Genomic DNA, 19,943 nt, shown 5'->3' with positions numbered 1-19,943 from the left:
CGTGGCCGTGGTGTTCCCAATGATGGATGGCAAAATGCCATGTTTTATCTCTTTTATCTCTAGCTCAGCTGCTCTCCCTTGGTGGGAGCAGCACCATCTCAGAGGATGAGCTGTGTCTGGAGCTGTCTGAAGGCTGCAGGCTCCACAGGGGCAGGCACAAAGGTGGCCAGGATGCATCCTCCGCACCACCACAAGCCCCTGCTCTGCAGCTGTGGTGCATGGGTCGAGTTGCAGAACGTGCCTTGGGAAAGAAAGCCAAAATCAGACAGTGCCAACATAAACCAGATTTCCCCCAGAAGTCAGGGGAAGGAAGTCTCTGTCCCTTGGGCGATTGCTTGAACAGCAGCTGGGCTTGCTCCCTCCAACGTGGTCCCTGTGCCGTGTTGGCCTCAAGCTCTGGTGAGCCTACTGGGGCTGGTCCAGCAGCCTCCCGCCCTTCTTCGCTCCCCAACCTGCCACCAGATGTTTTTTTTCAGAGCCCACCATGCACAAAGGCTGATCTGTGCTCAGCGACACACAGCACAGAAATTAGCTCTTGGGTGCCTTAGAGGTTTTGAGGCTGGGGAGGAGTCAAGTCAATCTGCATCCACCCCATGGCCCCACATGGGAGGGATGTCTACACTGACTTCATCTGCCTTCGGGTCAGGACCCGAGCAGCCTGATTTTTAAATGCAGCCTGGGATAAATTTATGCCAGCAGGAGCAGATCCTTTGGCAATTGAACCCTTGCCAGCTTGCGATGCCACCTCTACCTCTTCATCCCACCGGTGGCTTTTTACTGAATCGCGAGCCAAGCAAGCACTGATACAGCCCTGCAGTTCAGGCAGTGAAGAATTGACCTTAGGCTTAGTTCTGGGCTCAGCTCTGGTCCAGAAACCTGCCATGGCCATGGGCAGGCTTTTGTTAGACTGCAGTACAAGTGTCTTCACACAGCCCATGGGACCATCCACCTTCTGCCTATAACAGTGGCCATACAGGGAGGTCTGAGTAAGCACAGCATGTTTGTGGTATTTATCTCAACTTTTCTCCTGCCCTCAGGCTATTTTCTGGTCTGAGGAGTGAAGTCTTACAAGGTAATATCCTTCAACAGGGAGTTTCATAGGTCTGCAACCAATTGCATAGAAGAACAATTTTGTTTGTTTGTTTTAAATGTGTCTCCCACCAGCTTCCCAGCAGTTCTAGTGCATGACAAGACTGTGAACAGTCTAACTCCATTCACCCTCAGCACGTTTCAGCAGATTTTCCTGATCCTCTAGACTTCTGCCCTATCCCCCCCAAGCCACCTGATGCCAGTCCTGCTTTGCACAAGATGCTTCTGGACTCAACCTCTGCCCAGCAGGCTCTGCCTCCCGCCCAGTCCCCAGGTCCCCCATGAACCCAGGGGAAATTTTTGTGGATAATCCCAAAACCCGATGCGTGCTCAGGCCCACAGGCATCTGGTGGGCCATACGTATCCCTTAAAACACGTACGCCTTCAGGCTCATGAGATGTAGACGTAAGAGCCAAGTCTATGAGAGCTCAGCTTCCCCGAACAGGAGCCCATCCGACTGCTGTTCTGCTTCTGATTACACAGCTACATTTACAATGGCGTTTTTAGGGCAGAAGCAGAGGATTTCGTCTCCGCCTGGTGCTCCCTGCCAAGTAAACACTGGCCTGTTGCCTGGGAACAGCAAACCAATTCCAGTGAGGGGGATGTTCACGCTGTGCTTTGACGAATTAACGTCTCCAGTTATTCATGAGGCTCGTGCTGGTTGACAGACTGGGCATGAGGGTGGGGCTCTACCCTGGCTGTCTGTACAACTGCAAAGACCCCAGGTATAGGTCCCAAAATGCCTGAATGGTTTCTGGGTCTCCTTTAGGAGCTGGTATAGATCTGCTAGGGTATTACTGAAGAATCCCCATTTTTGTAGCCACCTGAGCTCTGACAGGTACAGGTAGCTGGAGTTAAAGGCTCAGCCAAGCCTTTCCCACAAAAATCCTCTTCCTCATCTGGCTTTCTCCCACAGGGCAAAAACCTAATGTCTTTTCAGAGTGGAAAACTATTCTGATTTAAATTCTCACTAGCCTGCATCTCTTAAGGGACGGTAGAATTCATCTTCTCATTTCTTCTGCTATTCTGGCTTCCTCCTGACATGACTGTCCCCTCTGTTCCTACATGGCACCCTGCAGGTAACAGGATGGATTCAGATGAACTCCCCTGACTTCACTTGTGTTTACACTCTGGGAAACGGTGCTGGTTGGGCAGGACTACTGGTCACGGGTGGAAGTCCTCTGCATGTAGCAAAGGGTCACACGGGGATGACTTTTACTGAGTGCCTCAAACAATGAATATTTTTTTGGTTTTTGGATATAAAGGGTTGGCAAATGGTGTTTGAGGGCCTGCAGGAGCGTGGTCTCATGGTGAATGAAAACATGCAGGTGAACAGCTCTGTGCTGAGTGGATTAACATGGTCACTCAACCAGAGGAGTTTAGTGCTTCCTCCTCTCTGGGGTTACGGGATACACCAACCTGGAGGTAATTAATTGGAGCAGCATTCCCACCTTCCCTGGCTGAAATCTGGTCAGATCCAAAATGCAGAGGGGGCAGAAGGCTCAGCAACTGGCAGGGAGATTCACAAGGTGACCTGCATGAGCCCATCTGTTTCACTTTCTTGCGAAACTGGGCTATAAGTGTGGTGGCTAAGCGTCTCCCAGATAAGAGGCGCGAATCACAAACCTTGTGGATGAATGTGAGAAATAAACTGTTTGATTTGGAAAGGTTCCTTGATTTAAAAGCCTGCCTGGGTTGTGCTCGTACATCAGCGTGCGTCGGAGAGACGGGCTGGATCCGGGGAGGAATTTGGCTCTGGGCTCAGCCCCGTCTCTGTTTTTAGCGTCGGTTCCCAAGCCGACAGCAGGCTCTGGGTAATCTGGCTCTCCTGATGGTTCATCCAACTGCAGGGGATCTCCAGGGGAGCACTGGCGTCTCTCTGCGTGCCTTGGTGTCCTGGACTGTGTTATGATGACCCGAGGAGAATAGCTGGGCTGCTTGCGGGAGAATGGAGTTGCTTGGATGAATTAATTGTTGGACCTCTGGCGATGGGTCCTGACCCTGGTGAGGTCAATGGGAATTTTCCCGTTTCATTCATCACAGCAAGAATTTCATCTCCTAGGGAGGACTTTTCCCTGGCTCTGCCCAACACCTCAGCTAATTGGCATAGCTCTCTCATTAGATCATTGTTTTCTTGCTTTCACAGACACGATTGACTCAGAGATAAATATTTTACCTGGAAAGGGAGACCAAGAGCTAACTGACAAAGGCAGGGGGGTGTCAAAATTTCATGCTGAAAAAACACAGAAGGGCTGAGAGTGGTTCTGGACAGCTAGTGGATTCAGGCTGATGCAGCTCATAGGCAGAAAGCTGTTAGGTGCAAACATGGTAATTGCTTTGGGATTACGCTGGGTGATTACAGAGGAAAACAGGAGCACCAGAAATGCAGTCCACGGATGAGGAGAGCAGCCCGTCAAGGGTGATGGTACACAACTTTCAGACCCATTCCCCACCATGTTTGAAACAAGCAAGCCTGGGCTATTCCTTGGTCTTGCTGCATTGGGGAAGAGAGATGAACCTGGGACAGCCCTGCTGGGCTTTCCATGGGGGAAGCATGGCTGATGGACAGCACATTCCTGCTGTGAACCCCATGGGCAAAGGGGTCTGTATGCATGTGGGGAATCCCTGCTCCTTTTCTGTGCCTTATTTGTCTGGCCAGTCCTTCCCAGTGCCTGTAAGAACCTGGGATAGCCTGGAAAGGACGAATAGATATGGGGGGTTTTGCCTGAGAAACATAGACCACACTCGCCTTTATCTCAAACCAGCAAAAGTGATGGAAAAAAGGCTGCCCCATTGTAACTGTTTTCTCTGGGAAGGGAAATAAAGAGGCAGAGCCACCCTGCTCTGCTGGGAACGTGTGGGCTGCTGTGTTCACTCCTGGTTGGTGGGAGACCGTGCATGCCACCACCGGCAGCTTTGCTGAGTGTCAGCAGGAGTCACAGAAGGGCACTTGCTGTTCTGTTAAACTTCAGGTTTATTGCTTTCAGGTAAGGAGAAAGGCAATTTCTCACCTGTGCGTGACAGGTAACAACTAGATGCCAAAAGGGGCAATACACAGTCTGGGTGGCTCCAATTTCTTCTTGTCACAGTGTTACCTAGAAAGTCACAGCAAAAGCAAAAAGCAATGTGTTCAGAAGTTCAGGAGTGAATCCACAGCCATGTTCTCCCAGGGGAGCAACAGTCATAGAAAGGCACAACATCTCCTTCCCAACAGCAGCTCGTCGCTTGTTAGCAGAGCCTGCAGCTCTCCACGTGCTGCAGTTTGCTCCTGTGGAAATCTTCAGCTCTTCACAGTAGTGGGTGATAAACTTTTACAACAGAGAATGATGGGTTCAAAGCAGTACCTAGCCAGATATTCACCAGAAACGCAGTTTCCAACTCGGCACAAGCCCCCTTCGTGGTTACACCTGTCTGGTCCATGAGCATCTCCTGTACAAAGAAGCAGCAAGTTGGTGCATAAAAAGCATCGGGATTCCTCTGGCACCATGTGCCCGGTCAGCCAAGCCAGCACTGCAGCCGTGTATGGATCCTGGGCATGCACAGCTGCAAAGAGCACACCCGGGATCCCTGTCCCAAAGGACAGCTTCCGACATCTGTGTTAAAAAACCCGAGCTGCAGAGCCAACCTCACTCAAGGAACATTTTATCACGCGGTTGTTTTTTCAGGACGTTGCCAAAGGCCGTGCATGGGACGTCAGAGCGGTTGTCCTCGCCCTACCAAGGAGGTAACTGCAGCCTGAGAAAAGGCAGAAACATTTTCCCAGAGCACAGGATATCTCCTCTGGGGCTTCTCCAACCAGTCTGCTCCTAGAAAGGCAGTGAGGTGCCTCATTTTCACAGCTTCTTCCCTGCTCATTTTTGCATTATCCCAAGGGATTAAATCATGCATTTTGCCAAACTGTCTGACCCGCTATCTCATCCAGAAACCTGAGGGCACCTTTCCCCCTCAGTACCCAAAATATTTTGATTTGATTACACAGTGAGGAAATATTATTCCTGCTCCCAGACAGCTCTGTTTACCACCCTTGGCCTTCCTGGGCTTACCGTGACTGGTCAGGGAGACGAAGATTAAAATGAACCAAAGGATCCCCATTGCTTTAGTTCTGCTGGAAAATAGCAGGGCCGAGCGTGAGATTTTGCAGAAGCCTCTGTGTGCTGCTGGCATGCTGGATGGCATCCGGGAAGAGGGAGGGAGTAGGCAGGAGTTAATTTTATTCCAGTGTTGGGAATAACTTTTGCTGCTGAGAAACTCTCCGTGTCGTTCTGACCCAGTGCTGCAGCTCCAGCAGTGTTGACTTGCTTCACGTTCGCTGGTTATCGGCTTTCCCAATTCCTCTCCCCGGCAGATGGCATTTTTGGACTGGTAGATTGCCAGCTGCGGGCAGCTGGGTGGAAAAAAGAGGCTCAGGGGGATCCTCTGCCCTTCACCTGCAGCCAGCAAAGTCCCCAAGGAGCTGATGGGTGGGAGGGTGGCAACCTGCAAGGAAAGACTCCTGAGGAGCTGCAGGGAGGAGAACGGTGCGGGCGAGGAGTGGTTCATTTTTTATCTGAGCTCGTGTGAATATTTTCTCCAGCTGAAACCTGGGTGTGACTTTTTCCTGCCAAAAAGGCCATTCCAGCTTTGGCTTCCGAGGAATTTGGGAGGCTTCATTCCTGAGCGTGACGAGCACACAGCGCTGGTGGAGGAGGTAGCCGATTAGCTCAGCAATGCACCACTTGGTGGTAATTATGCGATAGATAACGCGGCTCTTGCTGTAAAATCAGCCTGTGATATTCCAGCTACCCTTACCTGGCTGCTGCCCCTGCCTGGTCCTGCTGTTTGCTGTCCCTTCAGCTGTGTTAATATAACTGTATGAATACAACCTAAACTGGATAGTTGAAAGATCGAGGTTAAAAAGTCCCTTCCCCCTCAAAAAATGTAGTTCATATGCACTTGATAGAGTCAAAGTTTGCTGTCCTGGATCAGCAGGCATGAAAATCTTGATTTATGTCCCTTGAGATGCGTAGGTATTGGGGATTTCTGTGTGAGTGATGGTGACAGGGAGGACACTCTGGAAGCCCAGCATAGAATCATAGAATCATTTAGGTTGGAAAAGATCTTTAAGATCATCAAGCTGAACAGTAAACCTCACACTGCCAAGTCCACCACTAAACCATGTCCCTGAGCATCACATCTACATGTCTTTTAAATACCCCTAGGGATTTCTTCTCTGAGCAGCCTGTTCCAGTGCTTGGCAACCCTTTCGGTGAAGAGATTTTTCCTAATATCCAATCTAAACCTCCCCTGGCACAACTTGAGGCTGCTTCCTCTTGTCCTATCACTTGTTACTTGGGAGAAGAGACACCGATCTCAGTGGAACAGCAGAGTCATATGCCTGCTGCAGTCTGATAATAATTTCCAGGTGAGACTGCACAGATTTTGCAAAAAAGGTATTTTTCTACCTCCTCTCCCCAGGCCATTTTTTTGATGCGTTGCATTTTCAGTGCATTTGTACTCCAACAGAGGGGTGTGGGCTTGATTTTCCCCTGTAGCCCCCTCCCAGGCAACACTGCTCCCCTCTCCTCATCCTCTTCATGCCTTATAACTGATGACAAAGCTTGGCTGATCCCACACATCACTCCTGTATCCTCATCTCCCTTGTGTGAGGGTGAGATGAACCTTCTCTTGAAAGGGTTGTAGGACTGCTTGCTGCTCCTTGCTGTCTCTGAGACTGGGAGGTGTGTGGTAGGTCAGGACCCACTGCATGCTGCCCCACATACTGGTCCGTTCACTAAGGATGCAGGGAAGTGAAACAACCCTGGAACTGAAAGAACTTTCTTGTCTGTGGCCCATGACAGTGTGGATCAGGTCATCCTTGCAAAGAGAGTTTGGAAGGTGCTTTTTGATCTAAAGTTGGTGTATATCTGGGCATCTTTTGTGGCTGAATGATGGGACAAGAGCTTGGATGGAAGGGCCAGGACATATTGCAGTCTTGCAAAAAATGAACCCCTCATCTCTTTGCTTTTTGCTTTTGTGAAATAATTATTGGCTTTTCCCAGAAGGGACTTGTCCCACTGATAGCACACACATACCCGCAGTTTGTTAGAATCAGTTAAAAATCAGATTTGAGGGGACTTCTACAGTCCATCCCCCTGCCTAAAGTGTGGCCATCTTCAAAACTGCATTCTCCCACGGACATGTACGCTGTGGATTTACAGTGCACCGCACATACACTGTACAGCTGTGGATGTGTAAGTACTATCGCTGTTAATAGCATCTTCTCCGTGTTCCCTGGGCCAAGTGGTGTGGACAGGCTCCTCCCCATAGCATGTGATTCTGCGTGTGCCTTTCCACACACAGGCACGCTGTTGGTTCATTCCAGAGTGGAAACGGGGTTTGAATGATTATGAATGCAGTACAGACAATCCAGTGCCCAACATCTCCCTGCAAAGCAAGGGATGGACCAACGTGTTCGTGCAGATGCACCATTGTGTTAACTCCAGGGCCTGTTAAAGCTCAATTTTGTAGCTGGGCTGGGGACAGATGTTTCTTTATGAAAACAGGGGCAGCAAAGGCAAGATACTCAGTGAGGCATGAGTGCAATGACCTTGCCAGTGGATCTGTTCCTCTCTGCCATTCAGAAAAGCAGCATAGGATGACTGGCTGAGATTGGTTAAAACACTGGCTTAGAGAATGACCTTTCTGAAGTGTGTGCTGGGGACGTGAACAAGCCATTTGCATTAGTTCAGGCCAGAGGAAAGGATGTCTCAGCTGCTGAGATACAGGATGATGGAAGTTTGCTGCTGCAAGGGGCTTTCTGTCCTGTGTGGGAAGGGTTTGAAATCCTCCCATCCAAGGAAGGTGCCATGGCTTGTGCTCCGAAGGTTATTTTTAGATGGCTGGGAGGTGAATGCCACCCCTCCTCATGTTCCTCTGAAAAAACGTCCAGCTACTCAGCCTTCAACTGGAGAAATTAGAAAGCCAGCAGTCATGACTGGGAGCACATGGAGATGATGCTCAGAAGCAAACACTTTTTCATCTACATTTTGAATGAAACTTCTGCAGTTAATAAATTCAGACTTACCACAGAGGGAAGCACAGACTGCATAAAATGGTTTTAGATAGATTTGCCCAGTCACACATGAAGACTTCCCATAGGTAGTACCTGTGCTCAAGTGGGTACAGTTTATTGGGAGAAACAGAGAGATGGGGAAGAGCAGTTGACTGACACCCTGCTTTGGAGAATGGGAGTTCAATAGTGTAGACATGGTCTGACCATGCCAGTTGGACAGTCCTTGTTTCCATCACTTTAATAGAAGGAAAAGACACTGTCTTTCCTTCTATTAGGAAGGAAAAGAAGGAAGAAAGGAAGACAGAAAAAGGAGGGAGGTGAAGTTTGCATTAAAAGGGGGTGTGGTTTCCAAGGACATTACAGCAAAGTTTCTGTGGATTTCTGTGTATGGGTGTAATAGAGAGAGACATTCTGCCTCTTTCCATATATATATGACTATTAGACCTGTTTATCTAATATTTATTGCCTTTTAACATAAAGAAATGTGTCACCTCTAGTTAAATATACACTTTGCATGTTGAGAAAACCAGACATCTTCTCTACAACACGAGGAAGAAAACTTGGTTGTATACTTGTTCATGCATTTCTGTGGTTTTCTCCAGTTCCGTGAGGTCTTTATTACACTTCTGTGCAGCACTTCCATTCTCTGTGAGGGCAAAGTCCCACTTGTTCTTGCAGACATTTGATTGCTGGAGGTACACAATGACCCCCCTCGTCTTGACAAGTATGGAAGTTTGATGTCGTGTCTGCAAAGAAAAGGATTTAAGTCAAAACAGAAGACATTACACCACCATCTAAACCAGCTCATACATGGAAAGTGTCATGAAGTTCTGGTAGCTGTGTCTCCAAAAGACACAAAAAGATGGACTATGGGGGTCATCAGAGCACTTCTGTTAAAAGAGGAATTTGTGACCCACCAACTTGGAAAAGAAACAACGGAGAGAGAGATATTGTAAAGGTATGAAGAAGGTGGATGCAGAAGTAGGTGGTACTGAATGAAATTATGAGGGAAGATGTTTTAAAACAAACAAGGAATTCCTAATAGGGGGGAAAATCCAGTAAAGACTTTTAAACACAAAGATGCCTAAATCTAAAAATCCTGGGCTGCAAATTCATGAAAGCTAGAAAAATATATAAGGAAGTGTAATTATATGGTTGTGATGTTTATTAATAGTCCCATTACACACACAGAGTAACTGTATAGAAACATCCACTTCTGGCCATGGACCAGGATGCTGGATGCTTAGGTCTGATTAGCACAGTTGGCTATAAAGCATATATTGATTAATGATATACTTTGACTGTTGAGGAACTCCAAAAATAAGCAAGTCCAGAAAGGGTTAGATAAATTTACAGGGAAGAGGTCAGCTGGCACCTATTAAACATAGCAGTGTGGATGCAGTCAGCAGCCCCCCAGCAGATGATTATGGGAAGTTATATCAAGGAAGGAAGACTCTGTGTGGATCATAATTTTTATTTTATTTCCCCTGGCATCTGTTCTGTTGGAGATAGGATGTTGGGCTACATGGTATTTGGCCAGCCCAAAATGGCAATTCTGTTCCTGTGCTCCGTGCTGACGTTAGTGGAGGAACAGACAGGTCCATCTTTGTAGGTGGGAGGAGATGGCTTAGGCCATTTGGAGACAAAGAGACTAAGAGTGTGTTTTGCTGACTTTAATAATGTCCTCTCCAACATTGTCTGCCTGGGCAGGGTTGCCACACATACCTATGCAGCAGGTTTTCTGACGCCGAGAGCAAGTTCCAAAAGCGGCAAATGGCTCTGGGCAGGATTTTGAATGGAAGCAGAAACCGTGGTATCCAACACAACGTAACGTGTCTTTGGGTAAGCTGAGACCTACAGGAAGAATGGGATTCCCAGCTGTGCTGCAGAATCAGTCCATTTCTCATGGTCTTCCTCCTGCTGAAACCCCACGGACCCCAATCAGGGGTCTGATACAAATACCCGCAAAGCCCAAGGCAGCTTTTCCAAAAGATTTGAGAAGCCTCATGGGAACTCACAGGACTCCAAGGAAAGCCTTTGTAAAACTAGAGAAAAATGTAGCTGTTGATGGCAAGTTTCTGAACATCCTCTGGGCATGCATGTTGTAGTGGGTAGGGACAGCCCAGCCTTTGGATGCTTCTGAGTTCTGGGACTGCAATGCTGCAGGCTGGTCATGCGAGGGACAGCACGCTGCTTGTATGCCCTGAGATGTACCTATGAGTTACTTAAAAAAAATAAAATCAAAAGCTGGGATCTGGCCCAGTTAACAGGGACAAATGGTTTGCCCAGTTCCTTCCTTCTCTGAAAGCCTTAGTCCAAGATGGGGAGTTTCATTAAGCATGAAGAAAAGCTAGGCTAAAACCACAATCAGTATATGAGTCAGTGCAGCAGGAGGGCTGAGGAAGGGGGAACCAGCATATTCAGAGAGCTTCGTAAACTTCACTGGTGTAGTTCAACTTGAGTAATACAAGGGAACACCTCTGCCACTCTTCTACTGTACACAAAGGAGACAATTTATGACCCTGGGGTAAGAAAAGGCAGATAATTTCCATGGTACCATCTTCCAGTAGTGCCACAAAGTGGCATAAAGAGACTTCAAATAGTCATATGGAACCAACAGCCAGTAGTGGCTTCTGTGGGGAAGTTCTGGTTTGACATCTGCTCACCATAGGTTAATTTTTCACTTCTGCTTCTAGACTGAGAAATAGGGAACAGCTCTAACGAAAGGAGCTGACGAGCACGGAGGAGTACATTCTGCACCACTGCACAAGCTAGCTGTACCTCCTACACAGGCAGACCCCAGTGTGGGTCTTGCCCCTTACCTGGAATAGCCTGGAGGAGGAAAAGGAGAAGAGCCATGAGGCAGGAGAAGAGCTTCATGATGGAAGGTCTCAGCTGTAGTGTGGAGACAGGGCCACGACGCCAGAACCTTTGAGCAGGGGAGGAGGGAGCACTCTTGCATTTATAGGGCTGTGGGAACAGACCTGGCTCTCCAGGGGACCTTGGCAGTGGTGAGTGCGGAAGGCAATGAGTACAGCTTGACCGCTGCAGACGGCTAAACCTGAACAATGGCAGAGGGTCACAAAAGCAAGCCGAGAAGTAACCATATCTCCTTACGCGGCCACTGGGAAGGCTGTTTCTCAATACTGACCCACCCAGAGAGCATCGTTACTTGTAACTTCAAAGATCAGGGAGGTTGGTAATGGGCCACGCAGAGAAAATGAGCCATCATTTTGGTGGGAGAGAAGGCACCTGGGAATATCAGAAGACTGTCACTGATTCTGAGTATAGGAGAGGGTCCAAGGCACTATGGCAATGTTTGCAGTTTCCATTCATCCATGCAAAGAAATTATTTTTTTGCTTCATTTCCCTAACTGAAAAACAAACTTTGAACCAACTAAACAACCAACTTTCTTTCTGAAAATATTAGTTGGTTGATATTATGGACTCAATTCAGTTGCCCAAATATATAGGCCTAACTCCTGTGGGCTGCCCTAGGGTATCCAAAGAATCTCATGGGACTACCTGGTAAGACACAGGACCTCTGAGACAACCTGCATATGACTAGAGGGGCAAATGGATGGCCATGTGTATGGTCTAACTTATTTAAAATGGCACTGGACACTCACGTGTGGTCAACTGACTGAAGCTCAGTGGTGGTGGTCCGTGCCACACTCAGATACCGAGATGTAGGCAACTACAATGGATGTGGCTGCATGGGAATGAGATGTTTAATTAGTGGTTCTAGGACTCAAATCACCTGTTTAGCTATAGTGGGACCTCAGGAGCCAACACATGTGCAGAAACCTGCACTGTAGATGATAGTTTTACTTAGCTGGCTGAGTCCAGAGCTAAGAGCATCTATTGTTATTAAAGATGCCTCAGGGATCCCATCTGGCCTCCAGCTGCTGCTCCATGAGGGTGCAGATCCCCTATAGCTCCTGCATATCTGCCAGCCCCAGGCAGACATCGATATTTGTATTGCCACAGGGCCTCTCAAGTGGCTCTAGTCTCTATGTCTGTGCAACCGGGCCAGTTCCTAAATGTTCTTCTCAGTTGTGAACTTCTGGTTGTTGCTATTTTGCAGGAAAAAAAAAAAAAAAGAAAGGAAAAAAGAGAAGGTTATAGAATTGTTTGTAAGGTCCTGCTTTGTGATGCAATTATCAAAAGGTTTGATACAAAATCAAGCACTTCTAGTAGTAAGGAATCCTGTTCTGAAACACCACTGTGTCAGCTAGACCACTCCCTGTGTAAGCCAGGAGACCCAGGGTACTGTCCCTACTCCAGCAGATGTATGATTTTTTTTTAATACCACATACAACAGGGTAAAGAAGGTAAAATGAACATTTTTCTTTAGTACTTGCTAGACTGAAAAGGAGCACTAATGGATTTAAGGACCCCAGGGAAAAACAGAACTGGAGCTAGGTCTCACATATCCTAGCTACAGAGCTGTCAGACAAAAGAAATAATAATGTCCTCTTATCCAGCAGTGTTGTATGAAACAGCCCTGAAAAGTCTTTCTTCCGTATGAATTGTTGCAGTGAATGCAAGCTGCATCTACAACTTGCCTTTGTGTAACAAAATCCAGATTTATTTGTAAAGAGCAAGCCTACCCCTAATTTTCATGCTTGGATATCTAGTTTCAGGTATCTGAATGTGTATGGATTTAGATACCCAGCTGGTTTAGGTTTTTTCCTAACCTACAGCCTGTGTTGCATGCATAGCTGAACTTCTGAGTGATGCATCAAGCTGGAAAACAGAAAGGGTTTTGATTTGGACTTAAGTGAACTGGGACTTCTCCAAGTTACTGCTATGAAATTGCCATTGGAAAAAAAAAATTATTTCACTTAACGTGAAAAGTTGTGTTCATACTGAAATGAACCTTTCTGCGCTGTGCAGGTCTAAGACACAAAGGAAATAAGAGTTGGGTCTTTGGAAACCCCCTCATGAAGTGGTGGTGCCTTAGTTTTATCCAGGCTGTTAAGCAGCAGAAAGAACCAAACTCCAGCCTGTCTTTTGTATCCAGAAAACAGCTGAGGAACAGTCAGCATCTCCAACTGAAGTATCACCCTTGCTATTTTTTCTCCAGAATTATTTAATAAATGTAAACAATATCTGCAAACAGTTTGCAGATCCCCTCACAACTTTGGGACCAAATCATTGCAAACTTCATATAAGCATCAAACTATTATTTCTTAATTAAGAAAGGGTCCTGGGTCTACTCTGGGATGGCTAATGGCCTGGGATAGTCCTCAGGCAGACTTTGGTCCATAACTCTCTCCTGCTAGTTTTTGATGTTGCCTTAGCCATCAGGCTCTTCTGGAGCAAGTCTCTCGTGACGTCTCCTGCTGCTCCTTCTACGTTAAAGAAGAGAAGTGCAGGGCATGGCTCAGAAAACAGGGGTGGACTTCAGCCACGTGGTCATAGGTGTCTCAATATAATCTAGGCGTCTGAGCTCCCATTTTCAACAGTGGGTAGGGGATTTCTGTGGCCACAAGGTAGTCATCTAGTGATGTTTCAGGCACCCGTGGGTATGAGGCTTGACCAATACCATACCTCAAATGCTTTAGGGATGCCCATAAACTAGAAATGAGTAGTTGTCCACTCTCTGCTCCAAGGAGTCCTGAGGAAATGCTTTGTCACTTTTCTGGTGTTTCAAGGATCGTGTGACAAACAAAAAGGATTTTTTTTTTCTTTACAACACCTTTCACAGAACAAAATAAAATTATTTGCTATTTTTATGGATGTGTTGCCCATTACCCCTTGTTGCTTTCTCTTGGGTACCAGTGTTGCAACACAGGACATACAGCAGGGTCATACATGAGGCGCAGAGTATCAGAGTTTGCAGATATCATGAGCAGCACCCTCAGTTTTGCAGGTGTACAAAGGGCAGAGGACAAGTGAGATTGATGACACAGCTTTCATAAGGATCTGTCTGTACAGTGTTTGAATTGTGCTACCAACAGTCATAGTGAAAAGGTAGCTGACAGCACAGGTTCTCCTTCAGAGCAGAAGAAACCACAGTCACTTGAGCCTGTTTCTATAAATGATATTTATTAATGTTGTTCTGACCCAGTGGCCTTGATATCAACAATACAAACCTCGCCTTTAGTCAGTGTGCATTGTTCTCTGCCTTTCTGGTTTCTTTGTTAGCTTTTCATTTCAAGTTTACAGGTGCCATTGAGTGTCCCGGGCAGCCATGTGGCCGGAGAGCTATTTGTGTCCATTTTCAGGAGCTCCAGGGAAATGGATAAAACAAAGACCTTGACAAGAAAACTTCAGTTGGCTCAGGTTCCCACTGAAGCCAAGGGGAGTATCAGCTCTCAGACAGGACCTAACATTGTACTTTGTCAGACTGGAGCAGGAACTCAGCTTTCTAATTCTGCAAATTTATTTTTTAAATTGCAAAAAGTTGACCAGTTTCTGAATCTGCTGATTCCGAAAACCATGAATCTTTCCCTGGGACTCCCATCCCTTTGAGAGCGTGAGGAAGGGAGTATGCATGAGAAGGGAGGACTCCCCTTTCATTTTGAAATTTTCAGTCAATGGGCCTGGGACAGCTCTGAAGTAACCTCAGACACTAAAATTATGGGAAACATCTGCTTCCCCCAAGAACTTATACAGATTTGCATTATGGCAATGTAAATCAGCAGAATTTGATTGCAGTTGGGGTGCAGTGCTCCTTGAACTAGCTGAAAACCCTGACCTTATTTATAACATTGTAAGGCATTGGAAAGGTGTGTTGGGGGGAAAATGGGGTGTTCTGCTGAGAAGTTTGAAAATTTCAGTATTCTATCAAACTGATCTCATACAGACATCGATATATTCTGCTTAAAAATAAAAATGAACACAGCAAAGCCAAGCATCCAGAAATATCTCCTGCATCTCTTCAAGGCATTTTATGTCCCTAGTACTGTATCAACTATCTAACACACGAATACACACCTGTGCGGAGACACCTACTTTAAATGGCCAAATTTTTGAGCTGACTCCCCCCCTCAGGCAGGATTCAGTTGCCTGAACATAATATCACTATAGATGTCCTGGAACATCCAAGATATTTGCAATGGAGAGAGATCTGTGGGATACTCAATGTTTCTGAAGGGACAAATAGAGACCAGGCAGCATATCCCACAAGACAGCACTAGATACCTGAATTTAGGCGGCTGAATCTCTCCCATTATGTCATGCAGTTGGAAATTAAGCCAGTACCAGAGTGGGATAGATGAGGAGAGGTGACACTGGGAGGTGGTCAGAGGGGAGCAGGCAACAGGCGAAGCTCCCCGTGGTCACATCTGAGGCTGCACTTTACAAAACTGTGGGCTGGTGGGGGGAAAGTCTAAAAGAGACCAGTGGGACCGAATAGCCAAAAAAAAAAAAAAGGGTGGTGGGCGCTGTGGAGAAAGAACTGTATTTCCAGGAAGGAAACAAGCTGAATTTTCAGCCTGGCCTAGGGATGGAGGGTCCTTCACTGAGCAAAATGCATCTCCAGGCTGGCTTCGCAGGTTGTGGAGCCCATGGGCTGGTTCATGGCTCCCTCTTGCGGGGAGACAGGCTGGAGGAGGAAGGGCCAGCGAGGTCCTTCTGGTGGGTGGACAGGTAGGTGACTGCCTCTGTGCTCCATCTTCAGCAGGGATAACTCACAGAGGGAACGCGTGACGATTATTAATACGTTTGAGGAGCAGGGATGGGTTTTGGTTTCAGGCATCGAATTTTAGGGACTGGAGTGAGTTGCGCACATCCAGGAGAAGTGTGTCACTATAAAGTTAACTTTTTTCTAACTTCATGTGATTTTATATCATTTACATAACTTTAAAAAATTTTGTAACCGTGGTAAGAATGGGAGCGCTGCTGCCTAGTGCACAGGCAGGCATCATCCTTGTAGATACATCCAAGTTTCTAAAGTAGCATCCCACCCCAGGAGACCTCCTAGTGCTTCATGCCTTGCCAATCAGTGCTGCCTTGTACAGTCAGACAGCAGTAACCACATGATACCAGGGTGGGTTTTTGTTTGTTTGTTTTTTCTTTTTTAAATAAAACTCATTTTTAAAAGCTTGAAAATGCAGGATTTCAGAGAGTCTTCTGCCAAGATTCCTTTTTTTCACAAAAGAAGAATGTTTCCATGTAGAAAAGTATGCTACCACTAGCCCAGGTGAGAGTGCTGTGACTTGCTCCTAAACAATTATCCACAAATAGAAATCTAATAAAGTTCAGCAGTGGTCTTTCCCTCCAAATGAGTATCGTATATCTCACGTTTGTACACAGTACATACAGATAGTGGACAAGTAGCTCATTGGCTATGTAGTTCAAGCAAACTGCTAGATAACTATATCCACTGCAGAAAATAAAGGCATCTATTAAACTATCAATTATGCTATTCCTCATTTGGGTGCTGTAATTTTCATTTGCATTAATAAACCATTTTCTCAGTTTTTGTCCTCATTTCTCAAGGATTTTTCTGAAATGGATCATTCTTAATAACAACACTAAATTCTGCTTTGCACCACAAACTTGTACACTTAAATAGTTTGTTTTCTTTAAAAAGAAAGATGTATTAGTAACAGTGTCAGACCTCTAAGATTTTTAACATGACCTCTGGGGCAAGCAGGAACTGAGTGCAAAGATGTCAGAATTTGTGTCACTAGGCAGAAGGTAGAGCAGTGAGGAACAATGTGGGATGAAATGGAGGTGGAGGAAAGCAAAGATGGGTTGAGCAGAAAAAAACATGCTCTGAAACAGAAAGGGAATGGGACAGATGGAGGCGCAGCCACCCTGCTTCTGTCCAGTCCTGCAGGAGGTCCAGATGAAATGGGACATTGATGAACAAGGTGTAACAACAGCTGGTTTTGAGAAAAATGCCTGATGGATTTCTGTTAGAAAAATGTCTTATTGCTGGCAGAATACATGACAAAGCAAGGGAATAAGCCAGAGCCAGGGCAATACCCAAGGTTGTTACCCACCACTTCCAGAAGGACACCAGGGCAACCTGATTCCCACCACCTCCACTGTGGCCAGGCTGTGGGCAGGATTAGGTCGAGTCAGGCAGGATTCAACCCTGCAGTCTTCTGGTGCATTGTGCATTGCACCACTGGCCCCAGCCCCCTGCCTGTATGATGCCCCCACTACTTCCCTGCCCCAACCAGCCTGGTACCCAGCAGACTTCCTCCAGCATGCTGGGGTGGGCATGGAGTTGGAGAGGAAGAAGGAAAGTTTCGTTTCCTCTCTGACACCGTTGTCCATGACAGCCGTGTAGTAACCACCATGGGGAAAGGCCTGGGCAGCCAGAACTGGCGGTGAACTTTGCCTGCACTGGTGAGATCTCTTGCCTTCCTTGCAGAAGGTCCAGCTGCCATTCCCAGCTAAAACAGGGTTTGGTTCCCTGCATCAGGAGCTGTAGTGTCCATCTGCGACTGGGCTGAGCCCATGGGCTGTCTGCTCTTCACACCGTCCACCGCTATTTGTGGGTGCGTGCACCTGGGTGACTCCTGGCCCTGCAGAACGCCCCATCCCATTCTGCACGTTCATCTTCCAGCGTGGACCCCTTTCTCCAGCCAGTCCTTGGCCACCCCTCCTGGACCCCCCTGCAGAAGACATCCTCCCTGCCCAGACCGGGGCCAGGGACCAGCACCCCTCCGCCCCGACCTCGTGGCGCAAGGGCAGCGCGTCTGACTCCAGATCAGAAGGTTGTGTGTTCGAATCACACCGGGGTCAGCCTGGACGCAGCGCTCCACACCCTCCCCATTGACTCTGCTTTTCTCGGCGGCTGCTCGGATGGAGGGCCACCTCGGGAACAGCTTTAGGGGGGGAGCGTGATGCCCAGACCTTTCCTCTCCCACAGCCGGTGCTGCTCGCAGGTGATGGACCATGATCAAAGCACATGCCAATGCAGCAACGTCTTGGGCTCTGCTACAGGTGCCCTCATCAGCAAGATGAAGGAGCTGAAGCCTTCCTCAGGAAACTGCTAGAAGATTCATCACTGCATGCTCACTCACTCCCGGGGGGCCTGGACTTTTCCTCAGGCAATGTTTCCCCAAAAGGGTAACATGAGGACTTCTGGAAGGGAGCCAGGGCAATTACTCAATGACACATCATGGCAATAGGGACAGGTTTCCCAAGAACAATGTGACAAGTCTCTTCAAGAAGAGTCGGGAGCATCTGGGGACCTCTAGTCTGCTCAGCCTCACTCACCTACGAGCCCACAAGAAGATGATGGAACAAATACTCCCGAAAGCCATGCCCAAATGAAGGAAGGCTGTGATGATGACTGCAGACAGTGACCATGGATTTACCAAGGGCAGACCGCTCTTGGCCAACGTGACAGGTTTCTTCGAGGAGATGGCTTCCTCGGTGTTCAAGAGGACCCCAGGGAACATCGTTCACCTGGACTTCGGTTTGACCTCTGACAGGGTCTCCCAGACTGTAGCGGGACGCGGAGACGGAGCGCCTGAGCCGAATCACAAGGCAAAGCAAAGTGGCTGGACCAGGGGGCCGAGGGGGTGGCTTGCGGTCAGCGCTTGGCAGCCCGGCTGCCGTTCCTCACTGCTTGACGTCGCGTTGGGGGGTGTTTGGTGTCTTGGTGCTGAGCACAGAGGGTGTTCTGCAGAACGAAGGGGGCGAGCAGCCTGCGGGGGGCACAGGGGTGGCCAGGGGCCGGGGCCAGTGGCGCAATGGACAACGCGCCTGACTACGGATCAGGAGACTGCAGGTTCGACTCCTGCCTGGCTCGGCACTTTTAGCCTGGACGTGGCTGCTTCTGCGAGGGCTTTTCTCCTCCTGACCATCATCCGTCCATGGCAATAATCCCTCCTCTTGAGCTGGTGTCTATGTCCTTGCAGTTGGCCTTCGTGGGTGCAAGGGTATACTGCTGACTCTTGTTCAAGTTGTTGTTCTCCGGGACTTTCTGTGCCCTTTTCTGCACAGCTGTTTTCTTGACAGTCGCCCCCAGTCTGTAGTGCTGCATGAGGTTATCCCATCCCAGATACAGGGTGCTGTTTGCCTTTGCTGAACTTCTTTCACCCTGTCCAGGTCACTCTGAATTAGCCGTCCCTGCCAGTGTCAGCTGCTTCCCTCCCCACTGGTGTCATCCGTGAAAATTCCATGAACATGATAGGTTTCATCCTATCCTGTTGCTGAGTATGTCAATGAAGGTGTTCAATAGCATCAGTGTCAGCATTGACCCCTGAGGAGCACTAGGAGCAATTCACCACCATTTGCCCTTCCAGCTCCTGACCACAACCCTTCAAGCCAATATCCCAGACCATTTTTCCACCCAACCCTTACCCACGGTTACTAGTGAGGCTTCAGGCAGCTTTTACTCAGTGGTGCTCAGGAAGACAGAGGGGAGATCTGCACAGGGCTTATGAAGAAAACACACACTCAGAGACCTCAGGGGCAATCTTGCTGCCCAGTAGTCTAAGTCTAAGTCTAAGTCTAAGTCAGCAGGCCAGGCCAAAGAGGACTTGAGGAGCGCTGGCTCTTGAAGCAGGTGGCTTTTGATGTAGCGTGTCGCAAAACGACGTTCCTGCAATGCTGATGCCAGACAGATGGACCAAAAGTCTGGAAGGGGAAGGACCTCATCAAGACAGCTGTCCCTTGTCACCTCCACGACAACCAGACAGTTTCAGGGCGAGCCAGGCAGGAGTCGAACCTGCAGTCTCCTGATCCGTAGTCAGGCGCGTTGTCCATTGCGCCACTGGCCCCGGCCCCTTGTCACTCCAGGTGCCCCCCCATGTTTTCTGTATCCCCTGGATGTGTTGGTGGTCAAAGGGAAGTGGCAAGACCTCACCTAGCTCTCTCCTGCCCC

The 19,943-nt window shown here is 48.0% G+C and overlaps 3 non-coding genes across 3 annotated transcripts; 2 read left to right on the top strand and 1 right to left on the bottom strand.

Annotated features, from left to right (window-relative positions):
- The first annotated feature begins 17,779 nt into the window (after positions 1–17,779).
- TRNAW-CCA lies at positions 17,780–17,851 on the top strand. The gene has a single exon. It is a non-coding gene; the product is annotated as a tRNA-Trp (tRNA).
- Positions 17,852–18,793: 942 nt separating this feature from the next.
- TRNAR-ACG lies at positions 18,794–18,866 on the top strand. The gene has a single exon. It is a non-coding gene; the product is annotated as a tRNA-Arg (tRNA).
- A 900-nt stretch (positions 18,867–19,766) lies between these two features.
- TRNAR-ACG lies at positions 19,767–19,839 on the bottom strand. The gene has a single exon. It is a non-coding gene; the product is annotated as a tRNA-Arg (tRNA).
- Between the last annotated feature and the right edge of the window lie 104 nt (positions 19,840–19,943).

The sequence above is a fragment of the Haliaeetus leucocephalus genome, unplaced genomic scaffold, assembly GCF_000737465.1.
Source record: "Haliaeetus leucocephalus isolate CR32 unplaced genomic scaffold, Haliaeetus_leucocephalus-4.0 Scaffold871, whole genome shotgun sequence".
Lineage (NCBI taxonomy): Eukaryota > Metazoa > Chordata > Aves > Accipitriformes > Accipitridae > Haliaeetus > Haliaeetus leucocephalus.
This window is presented reverse-complemented; position numbering and strand designations above follow the sequence as displayed.